Raw genomic sequence first — 26,089 nt, 5'->3', positions numbered from 1 at the left:
AATTTATAAAAGCTGAGCATGGGAATGCCCGCCTCAGCTAGATCATGAAAATATTATGAAGATAATGTATTGTATTTTATCTTGTTACAGGTCACCTTCCAGTTAGAAAAACCTCATATCCTCATGATAAAGCATTTCACCTGACATCAAAAAGATTTACGACCTCATACTTTAGGGGGCAACTGTTATAGACATATTTGGGCATTGCAACCCCAATTGCATATGTCCATAAACCAATGGCTTCTAAGTCCTTAAAAGTGTTGTTTCATACCCTAAAGGAGCAAGGTCAGTTGATTACATCATCTCCCAGAAGTTCTCCATGAAAAAATGCTCAAAACGGGTCAAAATTGGACCATATAGACTGCTCAGTGCTAAGGGTGTGATGCATCTCACCTGCCACATGCAAAAATTCTAATGCATACTGAAAATCCCTTCTATGGGGTGCGATGAGCGAGAGCAGACAAATGGCAGAAGCAATTGGCTAGGTGGAAACGCAGAGAATCTTCTAGAAACTACCCATTTGACACTTGTCTCTATGAATTCGCCTAGTGATGAGTAAGAGATCATGAATCTCCAAGTGGAACCAAGAACTATCAGAGAGTGGACACTAATCAAAATCCCAGAAGCTGACTCACCCATCTGCAAACATCTATATATGGATCCGTCATCCCAGAGATACAAAGGTTGGAATCTTGTATTTTGCAAGGAAGTGTTGTTGGTTTCTTTGTGGAACATCATAGTGTTGGGTGATCTAAGCTTTTCATGAGGTGAAGAATGGATTTCATGCTATGAGGATGATGCTAGGTCAGATCAATGGGTTGTAATCCTCTCTTCTACTCTTTCTGTCAATAAAGCTATTTGAGTTTTCCTCCACATTCTTGTATGTCTGAATTGATATATGCATTTGTGTGGTCAATATATATCTTGTCCTATATTGTTTATGATCGTATATCTTTGTGCTTTGATGGTATTATGCTACTTTGACTCTACAAGTGTTCTTTGAAGCGGGACAAGCAAGGAAGGAGCGGCAAGGATATGTCAGAGTGGAGAGGAAACAAGCAAGGAACCAAGTGAAAGACTGAGGTTGGTACTCTCTGCTTCTCTCTCATCTACTTCTCATAAAGGAAAATGCAAGTAGCTTTAGTTTTTTTGTTTCTAAGATAGCTACCCGTCTTAGTGGGACTAGCAACTCTGGATGTACACTAGATTTCCCGATAACAAAAATTACCCCGTTCACACACTGGAAACTTAGGGAGACCTTTTCTAATCCTTACACCTATCTTTATCTTAGGATTTGCATCTCATCAATGGTCCAGGATGCAAATGCCCATCCGACGGTGAAGGTTTTCTTGAACTTGGTCATGGTAACTACCCACCTGATATATGTTGGCCGACGTTCATTCGTGCTATTTTCTGTAGGGTTTCAAGATAGCTTTTCCCTCACAGGTTCCAAATGTTTCACAAGGTAACCTCTACACCCTACCCAGTGAAATTTTACCACCAGTTTTCATAATTGTGATGTAAGGTTTACTAACGAACCTAATAGTTAAATCTTTTTCTATCTGTCTCAAATATATAGATATCATGCACAACCTCTGATTCATTTTGTCAAAATTATTCAGCATTGCCTTGAGGGTTTCATTCAATATTTCAATGTTCTGTTGTTATGGTTGATAGGAACCTCCATTTGGAAAAAAGAATCAATCCAATGATTAATGATCTCTCTCAACAATCGTGAGGCTTCTATTCCAAGTACATTTCCTCTCAGAAGCCCCCAACCCTTTCATTTCAGCAACCTGAGGTCCAAACCTTCTTGTATTAGTTTCTGCAATCCCATGTCTAGATTTTTTTTTATTAATGGAAGCAAATTGATGTCCATCATTGCAATGATGGGAAGGGGGAGGGTATCTAAAAGCTACTCCGTCTCCTTAACAACATCATATTCATGTGGAGGGTTAGGTTTCTTAACTATTGTTTTTCCATGCCATTAGTGTAGTTTTACCCTAATTCAATATGCTTGTGTATTCAATTTTGTAGTATGGTGTAGTTTTAGCTTATTTAACAGGCCTGCTTTGTTAATCACCATGGTATATTATGTTCATGGTTAGACATGGGGACTTATGTTCTATTTTCATGTGAAATTATTAGTAATACCTCATGGAAACATTTGTGTTTCACCATCAAATTGATCATTAGGAGGAGGCTTCACTAGTATCTGTATTGATTTCTCCATCCAATTAAGTAGTTTTGAGAAATTCAAAAATAAGTGGGAAGAATCATTAAATGCCTCAATCAACCACTTCTCCTCTCTATTTGTTTCAAATCGGACTCCAATGGTAAAATTCTGATGTGAATAGTAGGATATGTACTTCACAATCTCGATTTGGAAAGGACTCTGTTGGGAGTCCTATAAAAGGGAACATTAATAGGCAGAGTGATTTGTGCCTCAAAGTGAAAACCATAAATAAGACAACATGTATGACATCAACCATATATATAGACACAAGTTACATACCTTTTTCTTTTTCTTATTATAGAAAATCCTAATGTCTACGTTTTAGAAAATGATAACTTGATAAGAGACTGACTCATAAAGGATTTGGGGAGATTAAAACACATGAGAAAAACTTCAACTACCTTGAAACTGGGTTGTTGAGTCACCCCCTAAATCTAGTAAATAACAACTTTCGAAATTGGTTATAATCTTAATGATAAGGTGTTTTTAGTTTGGTGACTGTAACTACTTGTAATTCACCATGAACATTTTTCACTATCGTTCCAGTATGCTAGAGATCTCCATTTAAATTTGTCTTCCCGAATCACCTTTCAGATAAGCATTAATGGCAAAGTACCATTACCTAGTGATCATAGATTTAGTTAGTGCACAATGGCTTCTCTTCAATTTTTCATATAGGCTTCCATAAATTTGATTGCAAGGTATGCTTCAGCTATAAACTATTGTTTTCACTTTTCCATCTAACATATTGCTTTAGATATATGTGAACAATCACTTTGTTTCATGATGCATCCTCCAGGTGACCAATTCATCCATAGTTTATTCATTGAATGAATCCTGATTGGCAGTAATCCTCCATAATAGCTATGATATCTATATAAAAGTGACCAAACATCACTTTTCTCTGCATCTCCTTCAACCAAGATTTGACTATTAGAGATTCCAAGCCATCGTGAAGGTATTATGATAGTTCTTATTCAGCTATCCAGAGTACTTCACTCGAACATACTCTAGAACTTATAATTAAAGAATATAGGTGAGATTTGATTATAACATTGTACTGTAAATCGTCCAACCTCAATATCTATTTGAAGCCTACTAAAGTCTATCAGTGAGAGATTTCCAGGTACTAGACATTAAGAAAATAGGTCGCATCCTTTGTTAAAAGCCAATAAAAGTCAAACTCAATTTACTATTCCCATGCTTAGTATTAGTCTTTTCCTTACTCCGACGATGCCACAGATAATGACAAAATGAAATCTAGAAATGTTGCAATCAAACAAAACCAAAATAATCTTTTCATTACCCACTAGCTTGCCTTGACATGTGGCCTTTTCCAAAATCCAAGAGGATCAAAGAAAATCATTTTTATATGTCAAAATTCACTTATGCCTGCCATATATAACAATGTTTAACTCTGTTTTGAATTTATTAAGTTGAACCCATTTGTGTGTTTAGATTTGTTTCTGTATTAGTGTAGTGTGATATAGTTTTTTATTTTGATTGTTTGATACGGTATTCCATGTGATTTTCACTGAAAAATCTCTCATAAAATCATCTATATGTATCGGGGTTTGTCATCGATATTATCTATGATAGGATGCTCCTGCCTTGGCCTCACCCATTAACACTATGTAGCTCATACTTTTTGATTATCATTATCAGTCGAAAACTGGCTAGGTTTATAGCTTTTGTTCCAATATCATAATTAAATAATGATACTATTAGTGGAAATAGATTATGATAGTAATAGAGGCAATAGGTTAACGGATTTTGGATCAAGTTTGTAGAGATGCATGATTCAATAATCACAGAAACAATTTTGAGTACATGTATGATTAAAATTATACAAGTATTATTATCTCCTTACATCCTTTAGCATAGAGAGACCAACATACTTCTATTGATCATCATGTTATACGTCTTCGTAAAATTCCAATCATTCTCCAATAATGCTCGTCTCTTCTTTTCTAGCTTATGTAATTAGAAATGAAAGTAGGTAAGCAATATGATTCCTTTTGTACATTCAGATTTCAGCTTGCACTAACTTGACATGGCTTGACTAGTAATTTCTAAATTTAAGCATAAAGCTTGCAATATCTGATCTGCATATCATCCATTATTTCATGGCAATCCCAATTCTTGCTTCATGTTGCTTTATTTATCTATGATGGAGTTGTGGTCGTTGGTCTCCCATCTTTGTATGACTTGAATTTGATCTACTAAAAATATATTTTTATTAATTTATTTATGTCTATGCTTAGAAGACTTGAATCTCACCAAAATCTAGAAATTTATAAATAATCCAAAACCATCCTTAAATTGTCCATAGGCTTTTTATTAATTTCATGCTATTTATTTCACAATGGCAATTGACTAACTATTTTCTTAACAAATGTTGATTACAAACTATGCAGTTGACATTAATTTCAAACTAGAATACAAATATGACACAATCTAATAACAAATGATTCAAGTTTTGAATTAGAGGAAAATGATGCGCGTTTCTAGATGTAGGAATGTGATTTTGAAACTTGTATGTTTCTAGATGTAGGAATATCATTTGGAAACTTTTTTGAAGGTTATAAGAGAGAAGGGAATATATGATTAATGCCCACATGCACCACAATGCTTTCCCATCCATGGAAATTAGTGTTTATGTTCCAACCTAGTGGTCGAAATTTTCACTAGTTAAATGAATATTCATGATATGACTACTCATCATTAAAGGCTTATTGTTATACTTTTGAGATTATCTATAGCTTATTCTAATTGGATTAATTATCATTTAAAGATAAGTATGATTATCTTCCTCTAATTATCCTCCTCAGGTGACAAAACCTCAGACCTGATAACTAGGAGGGTCACTCTCCAGTACTCAATTTCCACATAATATACATATGACATTCTTGAACAATGTTGTCGTTTTTCTTTTGTTTCCCAACCATAGCTTGTGTCAACATATAAAAATCCAAATGAAATCCAGTATTAGATAATGGAGTTCCAAATGAAATCCAGTTTTAAATAATGGAGTTCCACCTTATCATTAGTTAGGTTTAAGAGGAATGCTAAGTGTTGTAATTCTAAGTTGGACCTTTCACATTGATAATTTGGGTACAATAATTTTTATAGTTACAAAATCTATCAAAATTTCATGCAATTCCATAAACTCAATTCTGTAATCTCTATTCCTTGTTAGTTAGCATATTTTGTTGTTATCTGAGTCCCATTTTGGTTAGTGATCTCCACCTACTCAAGCATTTAGGAGATCACAAACAATGCTAATTCCAAGCGTGCACACATATAGTACAATAGCAATCCCAATTCCAATAGAATTTCAATCAATGAATTCATAAGTTTTCCATATGATCTTAATTTCTATTCCAAGCTCACTATGTAAGAAAATTATAGACATTCCAAGACACATTGATTGGTACTATTCTAAATGGGAAATAAAAGAACTGAACAATTTTTTCTTCTAGTGTAGTTTCACATTCTTCAATTTCATGACATGTCACTTTTAGTGAACATGAATGTTTCCTCCGATCCTTATCAAGAAATACCCAATTCTTTCTAAATAAATTAGGAACATCACATACAGTCCCCTACTGCTTAGCTGATTTACAAATTCTACCACCCTCATAGTAGTGTCAATATCCCTCACTTCAAGAGTAGGGGTGTCTAGTGAGTTCTCAACCACAAGGCCTGGACTTGAAAGATCCTTAAAATTCAAAGAGTTGGGACCAGGCTTGAGGGCTTCCTTAAAAGACATGGACATAGTAATAGAAGGAGCCCCCACCTCCCTTGGCTACACCTTTCAGCTTTATGATGAGTGAGATTGAAGCCTCCTCTGTAATGCCATAATCACATAGAAGGCATTCCTTCCATAGTGTCCTATATTTGTAAAAAAGTCTCAAAAGTGTAGCCGAAATTCTTGGGTCAACTGCTGACATCATAATACAAAGAGTCCCTTTTGGCAGATGTTTTAAAAATATGGTGAATAGGGGCATGTTTGAAATTAAAGATCCTTTCTTTACAAGTTCTATCTATGGAGAGAGAGGGACAAGTGCATGTCTACCCTCTTCATTCTAGTGGAAATTTCTTACAAACATATTTTAGACCTCCACCCTTCATTCAAGCATTCTTGCAAACACTTTGTGTACAACCAAAATGACCTTATATATATATCTATATATATATATATATATATATATATATATATATATATATATATATATATATATATATATATATATATATATATAATATATATATATATATATATATATATATATATATATATATATATAGATATACCGAGTCAACTATTGACATCATAATACAAAGAGTCCCTTTTGACAAATGTTTTAAAAATATGGTGAATAGGGGCAAGTTTGAAATTACAGATCCTTGCTTTAGAAGTTCTATCTATGGGGAGAGAGGGACAAGTGCATGTCTACCCTCTTCATTCTAGTGGAAATTTCTTACAAACATATTTTAGACATCCACCCTTCATTCAAGCATTCTTGCAAACACTTTGTGTACAACCAAAATGACCTTATCCATTGCAGTTTCCCAAAAATCCCCATTCCCTATACCTAGCCCCATTACATTAAAAATCATGAAACATATGGTGGAGTAGGTCATGCATGTCATAGGAGTGTCCAATTTTACCAATTAATGTCATAGACCCGCTCTCTATGCTTTTTCATAAACATTCTGTTGTTTTCTAAGAGATACTTTCACGTGGGTGTGGTGGGGATGCTGAGATCTCATCTAGAGTTTTTGAAATTGGATCTTTATTATATGTTGTGATTTGGATTTGGATTCTTTCCTCATTTCTTTATCGCTTGATGTTTTTCAATAGATGTTTTCAAGTAGATGTGTAAATTTTGATATTTGGTCAGGGTGCTTTGAAGTAGGATCTTGTCTAAGTGTTGTGGTTTGGATATGAAATTTGTTCTCATTTCTTTGGAACTCACACTTTTCAGGTGGGTTTGTTGTTGTTTAGATCTTGTCAGGGTGTTTGAGATGTGGAATCTTGATTAGATGTCCTGTTTTTGGTTCTAGCAATGAGTTTTGTGGTTGTTTTAAAGTAGTTAGGATCTCATCATCAAATTGTTATACATATTTATAGTATAATATGGTAAATTTGAGACTGCTATTTATCAATTTCGACAGTATTATCTTATATCTGTTTAGATCATTAGGAAGTATCTTAATCTTTATGCTAATCTTAATCATGTAATACCAACTTCCTGATGTTGGATCAGATATGGCCTTAGGGGCATTATGGTCTCATTCATGATGTTATGAGCTACACTACTCATGTTAGTTTCCTTGATTCTTCAATGTCATTGAGATAACATCATGATTCTTTTGGTATAGTTAGCTTGCATTGCATTACATTTTAGGATTCACTAGTTTCCACTACATTAGAAACAAATTCATTTTTCAGGGTGTTGAATCAATGTGAGTTCATAGTGGATGTAAAAGCATCTTCATATTTAAAATAAAGGACCTTTAAATATATTCAATTATCTAGTTTTGCTGGGTTAATATTAGCTAAGGTTTTGAAATTTGATTGGACTTGTATCAAAGTTTTGAATTATTGTCAATTATAGATCTAGAGCCATATTTTTGAGATCCTTTTTTCCTTCAAATTTTTTGTATTTGAGATGCAGTTTGTGTTGATTTTGATTCTTTTTCTTCTCTTGTAGTTCGAAAACTTGTATGGATGTAGGGACTCTCTCCCAGACGGTCTTATGACATCCACATATGTCATGATTTCTGGTAAGGTTGTTGTTGTTTGTGGGTTTGGAGATGTTGGCAAGGGTTGTGCTGCAGCCTTGAAAGTCACTAGAGCTAGGGTCATTGTTACAATAATTGATCCTATCTGTGCCCTATAAGTTCTTATGGAAGGCCTTCTTGTTCTCACCCTTGAGGATGTAGTTAGCACTGCTGATATCTTTGTGAAAACCATTGCCAACAAGGACATCATCATGGTATATCACATGAAGAAAATGGAGAAAAATTCCATTGTTTGTAACATCGGCCACTCTAACAATGAGATTGATATGCAAGGCCTTGAAACTTTCCATGGTGTTAATAAGATTATCATCAAGCCTCAAACTAATAAGTTGTTGTTTCTTGACACCAACAGTGGAATCATTGTTCTTGCAGAGCGACGTCTGATGAACTTGGGTTTTGAAACTCACCACCCATGTTTTGTCATGTCTTTCACCTTTAAAAACTAGGTAAATATTTCTAATACCTTGCAACCATTGCTTGTACATACTAGATTTCTTAGGCATACCAATCCCACGATTATATTGTTACGTATGATCCATTTCTATCTGCCAGAAATCCCCATTCCCTGTATCTAGCCCCGTTACATTAAAACTCGTGCAAAATATGGTGGAGTGGGTCATTCATGTCATATAAGTGTCCAATTTCACCAATTAATGTCATAGACATGCTCTCTGTGATTTTTCATAAACATTGTGTTGTTTTTTAATAGATGACTTTAGGTGGGCGTGGTGGGGATGTTGAGATCTCGTCTAGAGTTTTTGAAATGGGATATTTCTTAATTTTGTGATTTGGATTTGGATTCCTCGATCATTTCTTTGTCTCTTGTTATTTCTAATAGATATTTTTGGGTAGGTGCGTGATTTTTGAGATCTGGTCAGGGTGCTTTGAAGTAGGATCTTATCTAGGTGTTGTGGTTTGGATTTGAAATTTGTTCTTATTTCTTTTCAACACACACTTTTATGGTGGGTTTGGTATTGTTTATATATTTCCAGGGTGTTTTAGATGTGGAATCCTGATTAGCTGTTGTGTTTTATGTTCTAGCAATGATTTTTGTGGTTTGTTTAAATTAGTTAGGATCTCATCATCAAATTGTTATACAGATTTATAGTATAATATGGTAAATTTCAGACTGCTATTTATTTTGTGGAAAGTATTATCTTATATTTGTTTATAGCATTAGCAAGTATCTTAATATTAATGCTAATCTTAATCATGAGATAGCACCTTCCTGATGTTGGATATGATATGGCCTTGGGGTCATTTTGGTGTCATTCATGATGTTATGAGTTTCACTACTCTTATTAGTTGCCTTGATTCTTCAGTGTCATTGAGATCACATCATGATGCTTTTGTTATAGTTAGCCTCCATTGCGTTACATTTTAGGATTCACTACTTCCACTACATTAAAAAAAATTCAATTCTGGGGGTGTTGAATCAATGTGAGCTCATGGTGGGTGTAGAAGCATCTTCATATTTAAAATCAAGGACCTTTACATATATTCAATTATCTATTTATGATGGGCTAATATTAGCTAAGTTTTTGACAGTTGATTGGACTTATATCAAAATTTTGAATTATTGTGAATTATAGATCCAGGGCCAGATTTCTCAGATCTTTTTTTCTTCAAAATTTTTCGATTTAAGATGGAGTTTGTGTTAATTCTGATTCTCTTTCTTCTTTTGGAGTTTGACAACTTGTATGGATGTGGGAACTCTCTATGTCTTATGAGAGCCACATATGTCATGATTTCTATTAATTTTGTTGTTTTTTGTGGGTTTGGAGATGTTTTCAAGGTTGTGTTGTAGCCTTCAAAGTCACTGTAGCTAGGGTCATTGTTACACAGATTGATCCTATCTATACCCTACAAGGGCTTATGGAAGGCCAACTTTTTCTCACCCATGAGGATGTAGTTAGCATTAATGATATCTTTTTGACAACCACTAGCAACAACGACATCATCATCGTAGACTAAATGGGGAAAATGTAGAACAATGCATTGTTTGTAACATCGGTCACTTTGACAACGAGATTGATATGCAAGGCCTTGAAATTTTCCTTGTTGTTAAGAATATTACCATCAAGTCTCAAACTGATAGGTGGGTGTTCCTAGACACCAATACTGGAATCATTGTTCTTCCAGAGGGATGTTTGATGAACTTGGGTTGTGCAACTAGCCACCCAAGTTTTTTCATTTCTTACTCCTTTACAAACCACGTAAATATTTATAATTCCATTCAACAATTTCCTATACATACTAGATTTCTCATGCATACCAATCCCTTGATTATATTGTTGCATATGATCCATTGCTACATAGGTGGATGTTCCATAGATGGCGCATAATCTCTACTTTTTGCTACAGGTCATTACTTAGTTAGAGCTCTGGAACGAGAAGAAATTAGGGAAGTATGAGAAGAAGGTCTATGTGCTGCCTAAGCATCTAGATGAGAAGGTGGCTTCTTTGAACTTGCCCAAGTTGGGTGCCAAGCTAACAAAGCTTTCTCTTGATCAGGCAGAGTACATCAATGTGCATGTTGAGGGACCTTACAAGTCTGCTCACTACCGATACTGAAAAGATCTGACATTTGAGATGGCTTGTTGGACGAGTTGAAAATGTCCTCGTTGTTTCCAAATAAAATAAATTGTAGCATTTATTTTTGGAAGCTCCATTGTTTTAAGGGACCATAAAATAATATTGAATACATACTAAAGATATGAAAATTTTGGTGAGACCTTCTTAGTGAGTATCAAGTAGCAATGCTCCTGAACATATACAAATCTGGCCTCTCTTTGTTGGTTTCTCCATTGTTTGGGTAGAATTATAATAAATTTTTGACATAAATATTCATGTAATTCTTTAAAGTTCGCTAGCTCAATGGAAGACTGTCTGCCTTACAAGAAACAGATTGGTGGTTAGATTCCATTGCGCACTAACATGAATTAATCAATGATTTTGTAGTTTATTTTTAATTAAATGTTTTTTATATAAATTTATTTCAACGGTGAGATGTTTCTAGATTTATTGTTTTATATTGTCTCTAGAGAGATAATAACTAGTATCAAATACATATTGTCTATAATTCGAGTGTTGACTCTAGAGAGACACAAATGAAATTGTCTCAAGAGAGACAAAAATGAAATTGTTTCCTAAGAGACAATAATGCTTGTGTTATATATTTTCTTTATAGAGACAATTTTTTAAGACAATATTTTTTAAGACAATAATTTTTGACACATCAGCTTAAAGACAATATTTAAGAAGATACACAAGTATTGTTTTGTCTCAAGTTAAGACAATCTACCCAAAAATTGTCTTAAAACCCCCCTTTATGTAGTAGTTCCACCCCACCCACCCATGTAGTGTCCCATGACATGTTACACCCTATATTGATTAGGTTCAAGGAGTAGGCAACCCCACCTTTCACTTCTTCCATGGTTAATATAAGAAATCCCATATCTTTCTTACTCATTAGGTATTTCGTGTAAAACAAACAAGTATATTTAGTTGTACAAATTCTACCTCCCTTCGATTTAGAACTGGTGAGGCTATAAATGAGTACAACGATTGGAAAGTTAGAAATCCGACAACATAGGGTATTGATGGGTGTTGATTGTTTGAGATCCAATTAATTATATTTTTACAAATTATTCACAAAAGTGATGTAAAAGACAAGAGTGCATAAATGAATTAATATCCCTAAAGAGAAATAAGCATAACACCTTTCTTATGTTGTGTATGGAAGTGGAAGGGAGTGCCATGGCCCGTGGAACACTAGATGATAGGCCTATAATTATCTATAGTGAGTGGATCAACTAAGACATGATAGAAATGGGTTGCTTCAAGTGAGGTTTTTCCCCCTTAGGAGTAACTACTTTGAGATCCACCCTCTCAATCGTGTGGTGTTCCAACTTGGATGAGCTCTTCTAGTCATGTATCTATACAATGTTTTCTTCAATTTATCCTTTAAATATATGATGATCTCATCTCACATTAGTCCTTATTTTTTTAGATTCATCAACCATGTTAGGTAAACTACTATTTGGTACATCTTAAATTGCAAATTCACTTACATATGGCACACTATAATTTCAGATATGTAGTACTATGTTGTCATGGTTTATCTTGTTCACTTTAGATATGTGGTTTATGTTGCATAGACATTTTATCAATCTCATGTTGATTATTTCACAATGGCAATTGATAATGATGTAGAAAATAATCATCACTAACTATTTTCTTAACAAATGTTTATTACAAACTATGAATTTGACATTACTTTCAAACTAGAATACAAATCTGACACAATCTAATAACAAACAATTCAAGTTTTGAATTAGAGGAAAATGGTGCGTGTCTTAGATGTAGGAATGTGATTTTGAAACTTGTGCATTTCTGGATGTAAGAACACCATTTGGAAACTCTTTTGAAGGTTCTAAAAGAAAAGGGAATATATGACTGATGCCCACTGTTAGGGCCTAAATCTACCTCAGGCTGAGAAAGGCAAAATCTAGGGTAACATCAAACCATGCTTGACCTAGTAGCTAGCCCTACCAGGTCGAGAGAGGGCTCTCTCCTTGTCAATATCAGGAGAATATAACAAATGAGGCCGTGAGATTACTGATGTAAAGACTAATTTTAGGCTAGCTATATGATCAAAGAAGTTTGATTGAATTTGATGATGTTTTGTTGACTCAAAAGTGAAAGGCAGTTTTGGGTCTGGTGTTTGGACACAGTCTTGCAGAGTTTTCTGTGGGGCAAGATAGGCAAATGGTTTAGTACTTCAAAATAAGTGAGATGGAGAGGTTTAAGATTGGTGAGGAGTTGAGGGCATGAAATTTCAGGGATCCTCTTCAAACTGCTGAAAACATAGAAAACTAAACAAACCCTAGGTAGAGCACTGCAACTTAAATGATTTCTACCTTTATCCTTGATTCATTTAGTTTAGTAGAAAGAGAGAGAAAATTGCATACATAAACACATGTAAAACTTGAATTACAGAAGAAGAAACAATACCAAATCAACTTTCCACAGGAATCCCACAAAATGCTACAAACCTTGGTCTATACCTTTGCCAAACTGCAAAGATGAATGTACAATGCTGCTCCAAAGCTTTCAATAGAGTCCAACCTTTACAAATGACTGAAAAACTACTAGATATAGGAAACAAACAACTCATGCTAAGCTTTAGGGGTCAAATTCATGAGTTTAGGAGTTGTTTCCACAAGATTTGAACTAAGAACTAAAAAGTAGGTAGTGGAACAACTTGCCTCTAAAACCTAGGAAATTGATTCATTTAGCTCAAAGTACATTTTCATGATGTATCTACCTCCATGAGTGAAATTTTAATGTTTTTACATAAAATTACATAAATTTACATCAAATACATCATGAGTTTGACCATGAGAGAGAGAAAGAGAGATAAAAGTCAAACTGAGAAAAAACTAGGCGAAAACACAGAGTATTTTGGCAAAAAAGTCAATTTTCCATCTTGTGCACCGCGCCACTGTCCCTATGCGTAAAGCCTTTTTGTAGCTGATTTTGGAGGCCTTCAAATGCACTAAATTTGGTCCAAGTGGACTTGTTGGAAAGTTCTATCTGTCTACTTTACAGAATAGGTGGAATTTCTGAATTTGGTGTCCATTTACCCCTCCAAAAGTGAGCTCTCCTAACATTGCTTCCTGTGTGGCCAAAAAGGGGTAGAAAGGGCATTTTTGAGGTGTTTTTGACCCTTTTGGAAGGTCAAAACTTGACAAAGTTTCTTGCCCATTTGTGGGAATTCATGCTTTTGCATGAGGTATCAAAAAATTCGGAGTTTTTCTTCAAACGAGGTCCCTAGGAAAAGCGCGCGCCAGGTGGTGCGGCGCACCAGGCAGAAAAACCTCTGTTTTACTCCAAAAATTCAAAATTGACAAAAAGTGCACTAAATTTCTTGAAATTTGGGCTAAGTGAGCTGCAGCAAGTACTATGTTCAGCCAAGGAAGCCTCAACCAAGATCTTGAGATTATCTTGCTTTTTCTTCCTCCTCAAAGTTTTCCTCAACTTGGTCGTTAAAGTCCTAATTCTTGCTTTGCAACTTTTGTTTCTTGCCAAATAATGAAAATCCATTTGTCGCAACATGTCCTTCTCCTTGCTAGCCTTGTCGACAACCTCTCCAAGTGCATGTTCATCTTCTTCGACCAAGGCTCCTTGTCATTCTCTATCTCTTGTTTAATCAAATTCAGAGTGACATGGTCCTCTTCGTCATTTTGCTTCTTCAGTTTCGACATTTCTAGCTCCTTTAGGCTTTGCTTATCCTCCAACTATTTGTTTTCTTTCTTGTTTGTCAATTATATCATCCTTGTGCATCTTCTCTTTGCCTTTGCTTTGCTGCTTATCATAGTCATATTCAATGTCTCTTTCCATTGTTTTCCCTTTGTTTGTTGGAAATAATACTGAGAGGGGGCGTGAATCAGTATTATCAAATTCTTCTCAATATATATTCCTTATTTATACTTTGAATAATTCTTCAAATATTGATCATTACTTTGTATGTCAGTATCATAAAATAATGAGCAGGAACAAGAAAAGCAAATAGTCACACAAAAGAACACCAGATATAAGGTGGAAACCCAATGTGGGTGAAAACCACCTGCTGCAATATGTCTCTATTTTCTTTTAATAAGAAAATCCTTTTACAATGATTTTGTACTGGTGCAGTCCTTTACCAGTACACAGGCTACAACCTGCAGAGAGCTACAATCATCTCTCGTTCTCGAGCTTCTCCTGGAAGGGAGCTACAACCCCCTTAGCTCTTGTACTAGCCAAGATACTAGTATGTAGGTGCTGGCCTACTGAAGGCTACAACCTTCTCTTTCTTCCAGGGACCACGTTTCATAAATTTTCAGACTGGATCCATGACCATCAATAAATCATCAAGTATATCTGCATCAAACAATCTCCTTTCCCAATTAGCACTGAATCAAGTAAACACTTCTCTGACAGTTGTACCCAGAACACAGAAACAGTAACCACACACCAAATTCTGAACCCAGAATACTGCAGCAATAGACAGAGGCAGCTACTGAAACTTGCGTGCAGATTTATAAAGGATAATTCCTTCTTTCAAATATTCAGACACTAATTAACCCAGATTGTCAGATTTATAGATCAAGCATGCGCCTCATATAACAGATCAAAATCATGTAAAGATACTATTATTCAAGAATAAAGATTATGACCCATCAAAAGAACTTATCCTTCTTTATGCGCTAAGGTTCCTCCTTCATTCAGAGCCAGATCTGCACCATAACCCAATCACAAAATTTCAGATCTAGCACTTATTAGATATTCAATTCATTCGATGATTCTTTGCCAAATGATCTCCTTCCTCTTTTATAGTCTTAGGCCTTCCACAATACCACGGTCCAAAACAATAGGATAAAAAAAAAAAATGTTGGACTAATACCATGAACCAACCATGAAAGTGTGTGAGATCAACACTTTTGGATGCAATACCACGAGCCAAAACCATAGGATCAAAAAACTATAATACTAATACCATGAACCAACCATGAAAGTGCGTGAGATCAACACTTTTGGATGCAATACCACGGACCAAAACCATAGGATCAAAAATTGTCGGACTAATACCATGAGCCATCCATGAAAGTGCGTGAAATTTTCTCTTCATGAAAGGAAATTTTCTCTGCATGAAAGTGCGTGAACTTTTTCTCTACATGAAATAAACTTTTCTCTGCATAAAAGTGCGTGAACTTTTCTCTACATGAAATAAACTTTTCTCTGCATAAAAGTGCGTGAACTTTTCTCTACATGAAATAAACTTTTCTCTGCATAAAAGTGTGTGAACTTTTCTCTACATGAAAGAAACTTTTATCTTCATGAAAGAAACTTTTATCTTCATGAAAGTGCGTGAACTTTGCTGCACTATAATTTATCATCTGAGATGAGTGGGTTGCCATCAAGTACAACATATGTATCATAATGCCAACATTGTTTTGAAAAATGTGATTATATATGAATGGTTTGTGGATAATAGTATGGAATAGGATGGAGGAATGGAATGGGCAAAGTGTATGGGGAAGGGAGTGTGGAAATGTATGTATGAACAAGGTTTAGGAATGTGAGTAGGGTTTAGGGAGTGAGTAGGATAAGTGTGTAGGGTTTTAGGGAGAGTGTGTAGCGTTTGGTGATGTGAGTAGGGCTTGTAGGGTTTGGAGATAGTAGGAATTAGGTATTACGGTTTAGAGATGCCAACTAAGGTTTGGGAGTAGTGGGATTAGGTATTAGGGTTTTTAGTTTTGGGGATAGGGGAATAGATGAATGTGAATGAAAGAGGGAAGGGGGAAATGAGATGAGTGAAATGTAGTGAAGGGGAATGTAACTGATTCAAGGGGAGAAAACAACAACAATGACAACTTTGAAACCCTAGAAACTTTTTTGAATGTGACTGTACAACGAACTAGGGTTTTCCTTTTCACCTATTTACACACCATGAATGATGATCAAAACTTTTGCAATGGCACTATGGAATGCTTCACTTGTTGAATGAATATTGCACAAATTTGGATCTTGGAAAAATGATTTGACTGAAATTTGGGCTAAGTAGGTAGGTTCACCGTACCACTACCCAGATTCTCTACACTAAACAGGTGCGCCGCACCTGTTCAAATTGCAGTGTAAAACCTGCACCAGGTGCGCCGCTCTCAACAGGTGCGTAGCACATTTTGCAAGAAACGTCTGGAGGCCTTTCCTATGTCCAAATTGGGCGTAGGATAGCTCGTTGGAAAGATTATTGAGTCTACTTTCCAAAACAGCTTGAATTTTTCAATTTGGAGTTTATGTTCCTTGTCAAAAGTGAAATATCCCAAGACTGGTAAAAATGTGAAAAATGAGGCTGCCTAAAGGCAAAGTGCTACTGCAGTCAACTTTTGAAGGTCTTCCTAAACTCCAAATTGAGATCGTGATAGCTCATTGGAAAGAGATATGTGTCTAGTTATCATTTTACTCATAAAGAAAGTAATTTTACCAACCAAGCTAGGAGAAATATTGATTTTCCCAAGGTCACTTCAGAGATGAATCAATTCTCCTGAGGCAACTGTATTTTTGACATTTCTCTAAAACCATGACACCTATGTAAAAATTTAAGGAGGTTTTTCTTCCTTTCCTATTGTGGATAGAAACATCTCTCAGGTTTTTGAAATTCATCTTTTCTTGCTCATAAACATCATTGGAGTAAATCCTATCCCGATGTGTGGAACAGGGGATTTGTCGAAATGAAGTGAAATGAAGGGGGATAAGGGGCTTCTAAATTCTTGAGAAAATTTTTGGAAGGAAGGAGGGATGTTAGGAAGCAGGGGAAAGTGAAATTTCAAAGATTTAGTGAGGGAAAGTGGTCCAAAAGGACAAAACATAGGCCTAGCCTAGAAAATTGTCAAATTGTAGGAAGAAACTAGGGTTTGTGTGAAAATGAGAAATTTGAGGGATATCAGTGATGGGAAGTGTTTAATAAGGTACATTAAGGATAGGGTAAGGTGTATGAGCATCAAGATACAAGTTTTTTTGATGATTTTACCATCCAAGAGACATTACCTTCAAAACCCTAGGAGAGGGAAATGAACCTTACCTAGGCACAACTGAAGCATGAACAAGGTGTAAAATGACCCATTGGAACATAACATGATGATGAAAACTCTCTGAATGATGGTAAACTTAGCTAAATGCTGACATGGACTGACATTTGGAAAACTTTGAAAGGAGTTAAAACAAAACCTAGACCTAATACCTAGTGACCAAATTTTACTTGAAGACTCAATGAAATGACAAATTTTGACCTTGACACCTTAAAATCACTTTGTAAGAGCATGTTTGATCACTGGAGGAAGGCTTCAAAGGCTGAAACTAACATTGGCTCCAGTGGGGATGGTAGCTCCTTGGAGGTGCCAAGAATGCCAGATATTTGGGAGAGTAGACCAGTGCCTTATCCATTGGGCAATGGAGTCAAAAACTCAAGTTGAAATCCATGACTGAAAATTGATGACTTGAAGACAAAAACTAAATCTCACTCAACTAAAAATCGACTCGATACTTAAACACAAACGAAAAACTGGAAATGATGCTCAAAGTGGAGCTTATACATCAAAACCTACTCTAACAGTTTCATTCATCACCTTATCAAGTGAAATGAAACAACCAATGAAACCAAGTAAGTATTTTGGCTGTTGTTTGAATTCTTCGCAAGTGCTTGCTTATGAACAATAAGAGAGAACTACTAAAAGGAAACTCCCATGAAAACTTGTGAACAGATTCGTTGAATGATATGGATTCTCTATCCGCCTCCAAAAACACTACATAAGGATCTTGAAGTTCATGCACACTGATACTTAGCTCATCCAATGGATTACTTCTCTTCTCCTGATACCACAAATGCAAACTTTGATCTGAGATTTGTGATGAGACTCCTACTAAAAATGACAAAGAAAATGGCTGCCAGATCAAATTTGTATTAGTAAACATCTCAAGCTCATAAGTAGCTAATGGAGGACTTTGACTACAGAAATCGTCCAACACATCAGCTATTGGATCATGAAAAACCTGAAAAGACTGTTGCAACCCATTTTGTATTGTTTCCAATGAGATTGCATGATTTTCTATGGGCTGCTTATTTGAAGATATACTATGAAAATTTAATTTTAAAAACTGAAATGATTCAAAACAAAATGGTACGGAATCATCTTGCATCATTTGATCATATGGTCCACCTTTCAAGTCTTCATTTGCAACTTGACAATCAATGGAATTCGAAGGTTGGAACTCTGGATATGAAAAGTCTTGAACAAGGATTTCACTACCCTCAAGATGGTCAAGATCAAAACTTGTCGAAAATTGATTTTTGATTGAATGAAAGTTGTCTCTGATGAATTGAAATGAAGCAAAACAAAAAGGCAAAGATCCTTCACTTACTTCAAAATTTGCTACACTTTCCTCGTCATTTCCATAGCTGATATGCAATGGCTGATCACTGTATTCGAGCTGCTGAAAGTGAACTTATTCCTCCCGCAAACTAGCTACTGGTTTGGCTACAAGATTAGCTTCTGTTTGGAAAACATAATCATCATCATACTGATCAAACTGAGGCAAATCATCAATATAAAACACATCATCAAGCATACATGTCATATCAACAGATCTCTCTTCTCCAAGATGATCTATAAAACTATCATTATCTAATCTATGACAACTGGGATAAGAAGCAAAATGTTTTGGATCAGCAACCTGTTCTTCTTCAATCAGCAAGCCATGGGCTTGAACATCATAATCATTCCTTGTAGTGATCTTCTGCATCATCTCTTCCACTGCACTTACTAAAATTTCGAGCTCTACCTCTAAAGATGTCGATTCCTATGGATTTATGTTCTTCATCTCTTCTTCCTTTAGCTTTGCCCTTCTGATCAGCAAATGAGCCTCTAGATCTACTGCACTGTTCTGCATCTCTTCAAGAGTTGCAAGATTCCTTTCCCTCGGCTAAAACTCCATTTCAAGATCAAAGGCACCGGGTAGTGCAAGAGAGTGGACCCAAGAGGAGGTCTTATATTAACCGGCATCAAAAAGTAGACTTGATTAAATCTGGTAGAAAACTGTTGTACTGTCTCCCCTGGTTGTCTTTTCAGCTAGTTGTACTCTTCTATAATCAAGAAAGAGTTTTGTTTGATCATCCACTTGTCAAGGAAAACTTTGACGAAGTGTTGAAAATCTAAGATACTCGCATCAGGTAGGGTTTTGAACCAACTCTTGACTTTGCCTTGCAAAGAAAGAGCAAAAAGCCTTATACTGATATCTTCTTCATCAACTTCAAAAAGGTCAAGGAAAGAGTCAAAATTCAGTACATGTGTCTCGAAAGTGATGTTGTCACGTTCACCATCAAATCTTGGTAGATATAGGTCTTCATTTTTAGGGAAAACATGGGATAGAGGAGGTAAAATCAGAGGCTTGTATCGATCTAGAATTTTACAAGGTAGTGTGGTATGTACAGAAGGTGTAGAATCAGCCTTGGTCTCTTGAGGCTCATCAATTTGAAGACGGTCATCACAAGCTTCAGAAAATGGGTCTTGATCAAGATCAAAGGCTTGCAAATATTTGGTATTCACAATCTTCAAAGGGAAGGAATCAAATGCAGGCTAAGCATCTTTTCTCAAATACAATATACTATGCAAAGTCTTCTTGACATTCTTGGGAAAAGAGAAGAAATAATTTATAACAAAGAACAAAATGTATTGGATGAAATTCCAACTTGAATACCTGATCTTTCAATATTGTCCTTTCATATTTCTGCTGGTCCAGTTCATCCTCTAGTGGAGTCCTTGGATTTGATCTCGAAATTGATTCAGATTCGCCAGGTGGAAGATTTTAGCCTTGCTGTGTCTGATTGTTGTTCACCATCAACAATCAGATTTGAACTTAATTACATTTTACTGAGGAAACCAGATGTTTAGTTCATAAACTAAACTGGAGATTGACTGAAGCAACATTCATCTACTTATGCACTCGCGAATAAAGAGCAGTTCGAAGGCTACCTGGCTAACCTCAGGCTCCATCTGTAGTTTATAAAGCAAAGAACATTAATGAAAAAACAAATTTTTCTACCCCAGTATGCTTGCCACTATGTTAGGGCTTAAATCTACCTTAGGCTGAGAAAGGGAGAATCTAGGGTAACATCAAACCATGCTTAACCTAGTATCTAGCCCTACTAGGTCGGGAGAGGGCTCTCTCCTTGTCAATCTCAGGAAAATATAACAAATGAGTCCTTGAGATGACTGACCTAGAGACTAATTTTAGGCTAGGTATATGCTCAGATAAGTTTGATTGAATTTGGTGATGTTTTGCTGACTCAAAAGTGAAAGGAAGTTTTGGGTCTGGGGTTTGGACATAGTCTTGTAGAGTTTTCTATGGGGTAAGGTAGGAAAATGATTTAGTAATTTAAAATAAGTGAGATGGAGAGGATTAAGACTGGTGAGGAGTTGGAGAGGGCATGAAAATCTCAGGGATCCTCTTCAAGCTGCTGAAAACATAGAAAACTAAACAAACCCTAGGTAGAGCATTGCAACTTCAATGATTTCTACCTTTATCCTTGATTCATTTAGTTCAGCTGAAAGAGAGAGAAAATGGCATACATAAACACATGTAAAACTTGAATTACAGAAGAAGAAACAATACCAAATCAACTTGCCACAGGAATCCCACAAAATGCTGCAAACCCTGGTCTATTCCTTTGCCAAACTGCAGAGATGAATGTACAATGTTGCTCAAAAGCTTTCACTAGAGTCCAAACTTTACAAATGACTGAAAAACTACAAGATATAGGCAACAAAAAAATCATGCTAAGATTTAGGGGTCAAAGTCATGAGTTTAGGAGCTGTTTCAACTAGATCAAAACTAAGAACTAAAAAGTAGGAAATGGAACAACTTGCCTCTAAAACCTAGGAAACTGATTCATTTAGTTCAAAACTACCTTTCCATGATGTATCTACCTCCATGAGTGAAATTTTAACATCAAATACATCATGAGTTTGACCATGAGAGAGAGATAAAAGTCAAACTAAGAAAAAACTAAGCGAAAAAACAGAGTATTTTGGTAAAAACGTCAATTTTCCATCCTGTGCACTGTGCCACTGTCCCTGTGCATAGTGTCCTTTTTTAGCTGATTTTGGAGGCCTACTAGTGCACCAAATTTTCTACAAGTTGGCTTGTTGGAATGGTATGTCTCTCTAATTTCTAGAACAGGTGGAATTTCTAAATTTGGTGTCCATTTGCCCCTCCAAAAGTGAGTTCTCCTAACACTGCTTCCTGTGTAGCCAAAAGGGGCAGAAAGGGAATTTTTGAGGAGTTTTTGATCCTTTTGGAAGCTCAAAACTTGACAAAATTTCTTGGCCATTTGTGGGCATTCATATTTTTTCATGAAGAATCCAAAAATGCTGATTTTTTCTTCAAATAACGTCCCTATCAAAAGCGCACACTAGGGGGCGCAGCACACCAGGTAGAAAAACCTGTGTTTTGCTCCAAAAATTCAAAGTTGACAAAAAGTGTGCCAAATTTCTTGAAATTTGGGCTGAGTGAACTGCATCAAGTACTATTTTGGGCCAAGGAAGCCTCAGCCAAGATCTTGAGCTTATCTTGCTCTTTCTTCCTCAAATTTTTCCTCAACTTGGCCTTTAAAGTCCTAATTCTTGCTTTGCAACTTTTGTTTCTTGCCAAATAATGAAAATCCATGTGTTGCAACATGTCCTTCTCCTTGTTAGCCTTGTCCAGTAGCCTCTCCAAGTGCATGTTCATCTTATCCAACCAAGAATTCTTGTCATTCTCTATCTCTTGTTCAATGTAAGTCAAAGTGACATGGTACTCTTCGTCATTTTGCTTCTTCAGTTTCAACATTTCTAGCTCCATTAGGCTTTGCTTATCCTCCAACTATTTGTTTTCTTTCTTGTTTGTCATCTATATCATCCTCATGCATCTTCTCTTTGCCTTCGCTTTGTTGCTTATCATAGTCATATTCAGTGTCTCTTTCCATTGTTTTCCCCTAATTTTGAAAAATGTGATTATATATGAATGGTTTGTGGATAATAGTATGGAATAGGATGGAGGAACGAAATGGGTAGAGTGTATGGGGAAGGCAGTGTAGAAATGTATGTATGAATAGGGTTTAGGGATGTGGGTAGGATTTAGAGAGTGAGTAGGATAAGTGTGTAGGGGTTTAGGGAGAGTGTGTAGGGTTTGGTGATGTGAGTAGAGCTTGTAGGGTTTGGGGATAGTAGGAATTAAGTATTAGGGTTTAGAGATGCCAATTAAGGTTTGGGAGTAGTGGGATTAGGTATTAGGGTTTTTAGTTTTGGGGATAGGGCAATAGATGAATGTGAATGAAAGAGGGAAGGGGGAAATGAGATGAGTGAAATGTAGTGAAGGGGAATGTAACTGATGCAAGGGGAGCAAACAACAAAAATGACAAATTTTGAAACCCTAGATAGTTTTTTGAATGTGACTATGCAACAAACTAGGGTTTTCCTTTTCACCTATTTACACACCATGAATGATGATCAAAACTTTTTCAATGGCACTATGGAATGCTTCACTTACTTGTTGAAGGAAGATTGCACAAATTTGGAGCCTGGAAAAATGATTTGAGTGAAATTTGGGCTAAGAAGGTAGGTGCACTGCACCACTACCTAGGTGCATCATGCTCAACAGGTGCACCACTCCCGTTCAAATTGCAGTGTAAAATCTGCACCAGGTGTGCCACGCTCAACAGGTGCGCCCCGTCAGCTGACATGTGCGTAGCATTTTTTATAGGACACTTTTGGAGGCCTTTCCTGTGTCCAAATTCAGCATGAGATAGCTCGTTGGAAATATTATGGAGTCTAATTTCCGACACAACTTGAATTTTTCAATTTGGAGTTTATTTTCCCTGTCAAAAGTGAAATCTCCCAAGAGGAGTCAAAATGTGCAAAATGAGGCTTCATAAAGGTAGAGTGTCGTTGCCGTCAACTTTTGAAGATCTTCCTCAACTCCAAATTGAGCTCATGATATCTCATTGGAAAGATATTTGTGTCTATTTATTATTTAACGCATCAAGAAAGTCATTTGGCCAACCGAGCTAAGAGAAATATTGATTTTCCAAGGGTCACTTCAGAGATGGATCAATTCTCCTGAGGCAACTGTATTTTTGACATTTATCTAAAACCGTGACACCTGTGTAAAAATTGAGGGAGGTTTTTCTTCCTTGGCCTGTTGTGGACAAAAAAACCTTTCATTTGTCCCAAATTCATCTTTTCTTGCTTAGAAACATCATTCGAGTAAATCCTATCATGATGTGTGGAACAGGGGATTTGTCGAAATGAAGTGAAATGAAGGGGATAAGGGGCTTCTAAATTCTTGAGAAAATTTTTGGAAGTAGGGAGGGATGTTAGGAAGTAGGGGAAAGTGGAATTTCAAATATTTAGTGAGGGGAAGGGGTCCAAAAGGAGAAAACACAGGAAAAGCCTAGAAAATTGTCAAATTGTAGCAATAAACTAGGGTTTGTGCGAAAATGAGGAATTTGAGGGATATCAGTGATGGGAAGTGTTTAATAAGGTACATTAAGGACAGGGGAAGGTGTATGAACATCAGGATACAAGTTTTTCTAATGATTTTACCATCCAAGAGCATTACCTTCAAAACCCTAGGAGAGGGAAATGAACCTTACTTAGGCACAACTAAAGCATGAACAAGGTGCAAAATGACCCATTGGAACCTGACATGATGATGAAAACACTCTGAATGATGGTACAGTCAGCTGAATGGTGACATGGACCAACATTTGGACAACTTTGAAAGGACTGAAAAAAACCCTAGACCTAATACCTAGTGACCAAATTTTACTTGGAGACTCACTGAAATGACAAAATTTGACCTTGACACCTTAAAATCACTTTGCAAGAGCATGTTTGATCACTGGAGGAAGGCTGCAAAGACTGACACTAACACCCACATGCACCCTAATGCTTTCCCATCCATGGAAATCAGTGTTTATGTTCCAACCTGGTGCTCACAAATTTCACTACTTAAATTCATACTCATGATAGGATTACTCATCATTAAAGGCTTATCGTTATCCTTCTCAGATGATATTCACATTATTCTAATTGGATTACTTATCATTTAAAGATAGGTATGATTATCTTCCTCTAATTATCTTCCTAGGTGGACAAAACCTCAGACCTGATAACTCAGAGGCTATCTCTCCAGTACTTAATTTCCACATAATATCCATATGACATTCTTGACCAATTTTGTTGTTTTTCTACTGTTTCCCAACCATGGCTTGTGTAAACATATAAAAATCGAAATGAAATCCAGTATTAGGTAATGGAATTTCAAATGAAATCTAGTTTAGATAATGGAGTTCCACCTTATCATTAGTTGGGTTTGAAAGGCATGTTGAGGGTTGTACTTCTAAGTTGGACCTTTCCCATTGATATTTTGGGTACAATAATTTTTACAGTTACAGAATATATGAAAATTTCATGCAATTCATAAAATCAATTCTATAATCTCTATTCCTTGTCAGTTAGCATATTCTATTGTTATCTGAGTCCCATTTCGTTAGTGATCTCCACCTACTCAAGCATTTAAGAGATCACAAACAACGCTAATTCTAAGTGTGCACACATATAGTACAATAGCAATCCCATTCCCAATATAATTTAAATTAATTAATTTAAAAGTTTTCCATATGATCTTAATTTCTATTCCAATATCACTATGCAGGGAAATTATAGACATTCCAAGACACATTGATTGGTACTATTCTAAATGGTAAACAAAAGAACTGAATGATTTTTTCTCCAAGTGTAGTTTCACATTCTTCAATTTCATGACATGACACTTTTAGTGAACATGAATGTTTCTTCCGATCCTTATCAGGAAAATACCCAGTGCTTTCTAAATCAGTTGGGAACATCACATACACTCGCTTACTTCTTAGCTAATTTACAAATTCTACCACCCTCATAGTAGTGTTAGTATCCATCACTTCAAGGGTAGGGGTGTCCAGTGAGTGTTCAACTACAAAGCCTGGACATGAAAGATCCTTAAAATTCAAAGAGTTGTGACAAGGCTTGAGGGCTTCCTTAAAAGACTTGGTTGTAGTAATAGAAGGAGCTCCCACTCCCTTGGCTACACCTTTCAGCTCTATGATGAGTGAGATTGAAGCCTCATTTGTGATGCCATAATCACATGGAAGCCATTCCTTTCTTAGTATCCTATCTTTGTACAAAAGTCTCAAAAGAGTAGCCAAAATTCTTGTATATTCTTGGATTTTGTAGTAGGCTTTTCTATGAAGTCAACTACTGACATCGTAATACAAAGAGTCCCTTTTGATAGATGTTTTACAAATATGGTGAATAGGGGAAGGTTTGAAATTAAATTTCCTTTCTTTACAAGTTCTATCTACGGGGAGAGAGGGACAAATGCATGGCTACCCTCTTCATTCTAGTGGTAATTTCTTACAAAAAT

The sequence above is a fragment of the Pinus tabuliformis genome, chromosome 8, assembly GCF_031772625.1.
Source record: "Pinus tabuliformis cultivar Carrire ecotype Pingquan chromosome 8, CPIR1, whole genome shotgun sequence".
Classification (NCBI taxonomy): Eukaryota; Viridiplantae; Streptophyta; class Pinopsida; order Pinales; family Pinaceae; genus Pinus; species Pinus tabuliformis.
Note: the sequence above shows the minus strand (reverse complement) of the source record.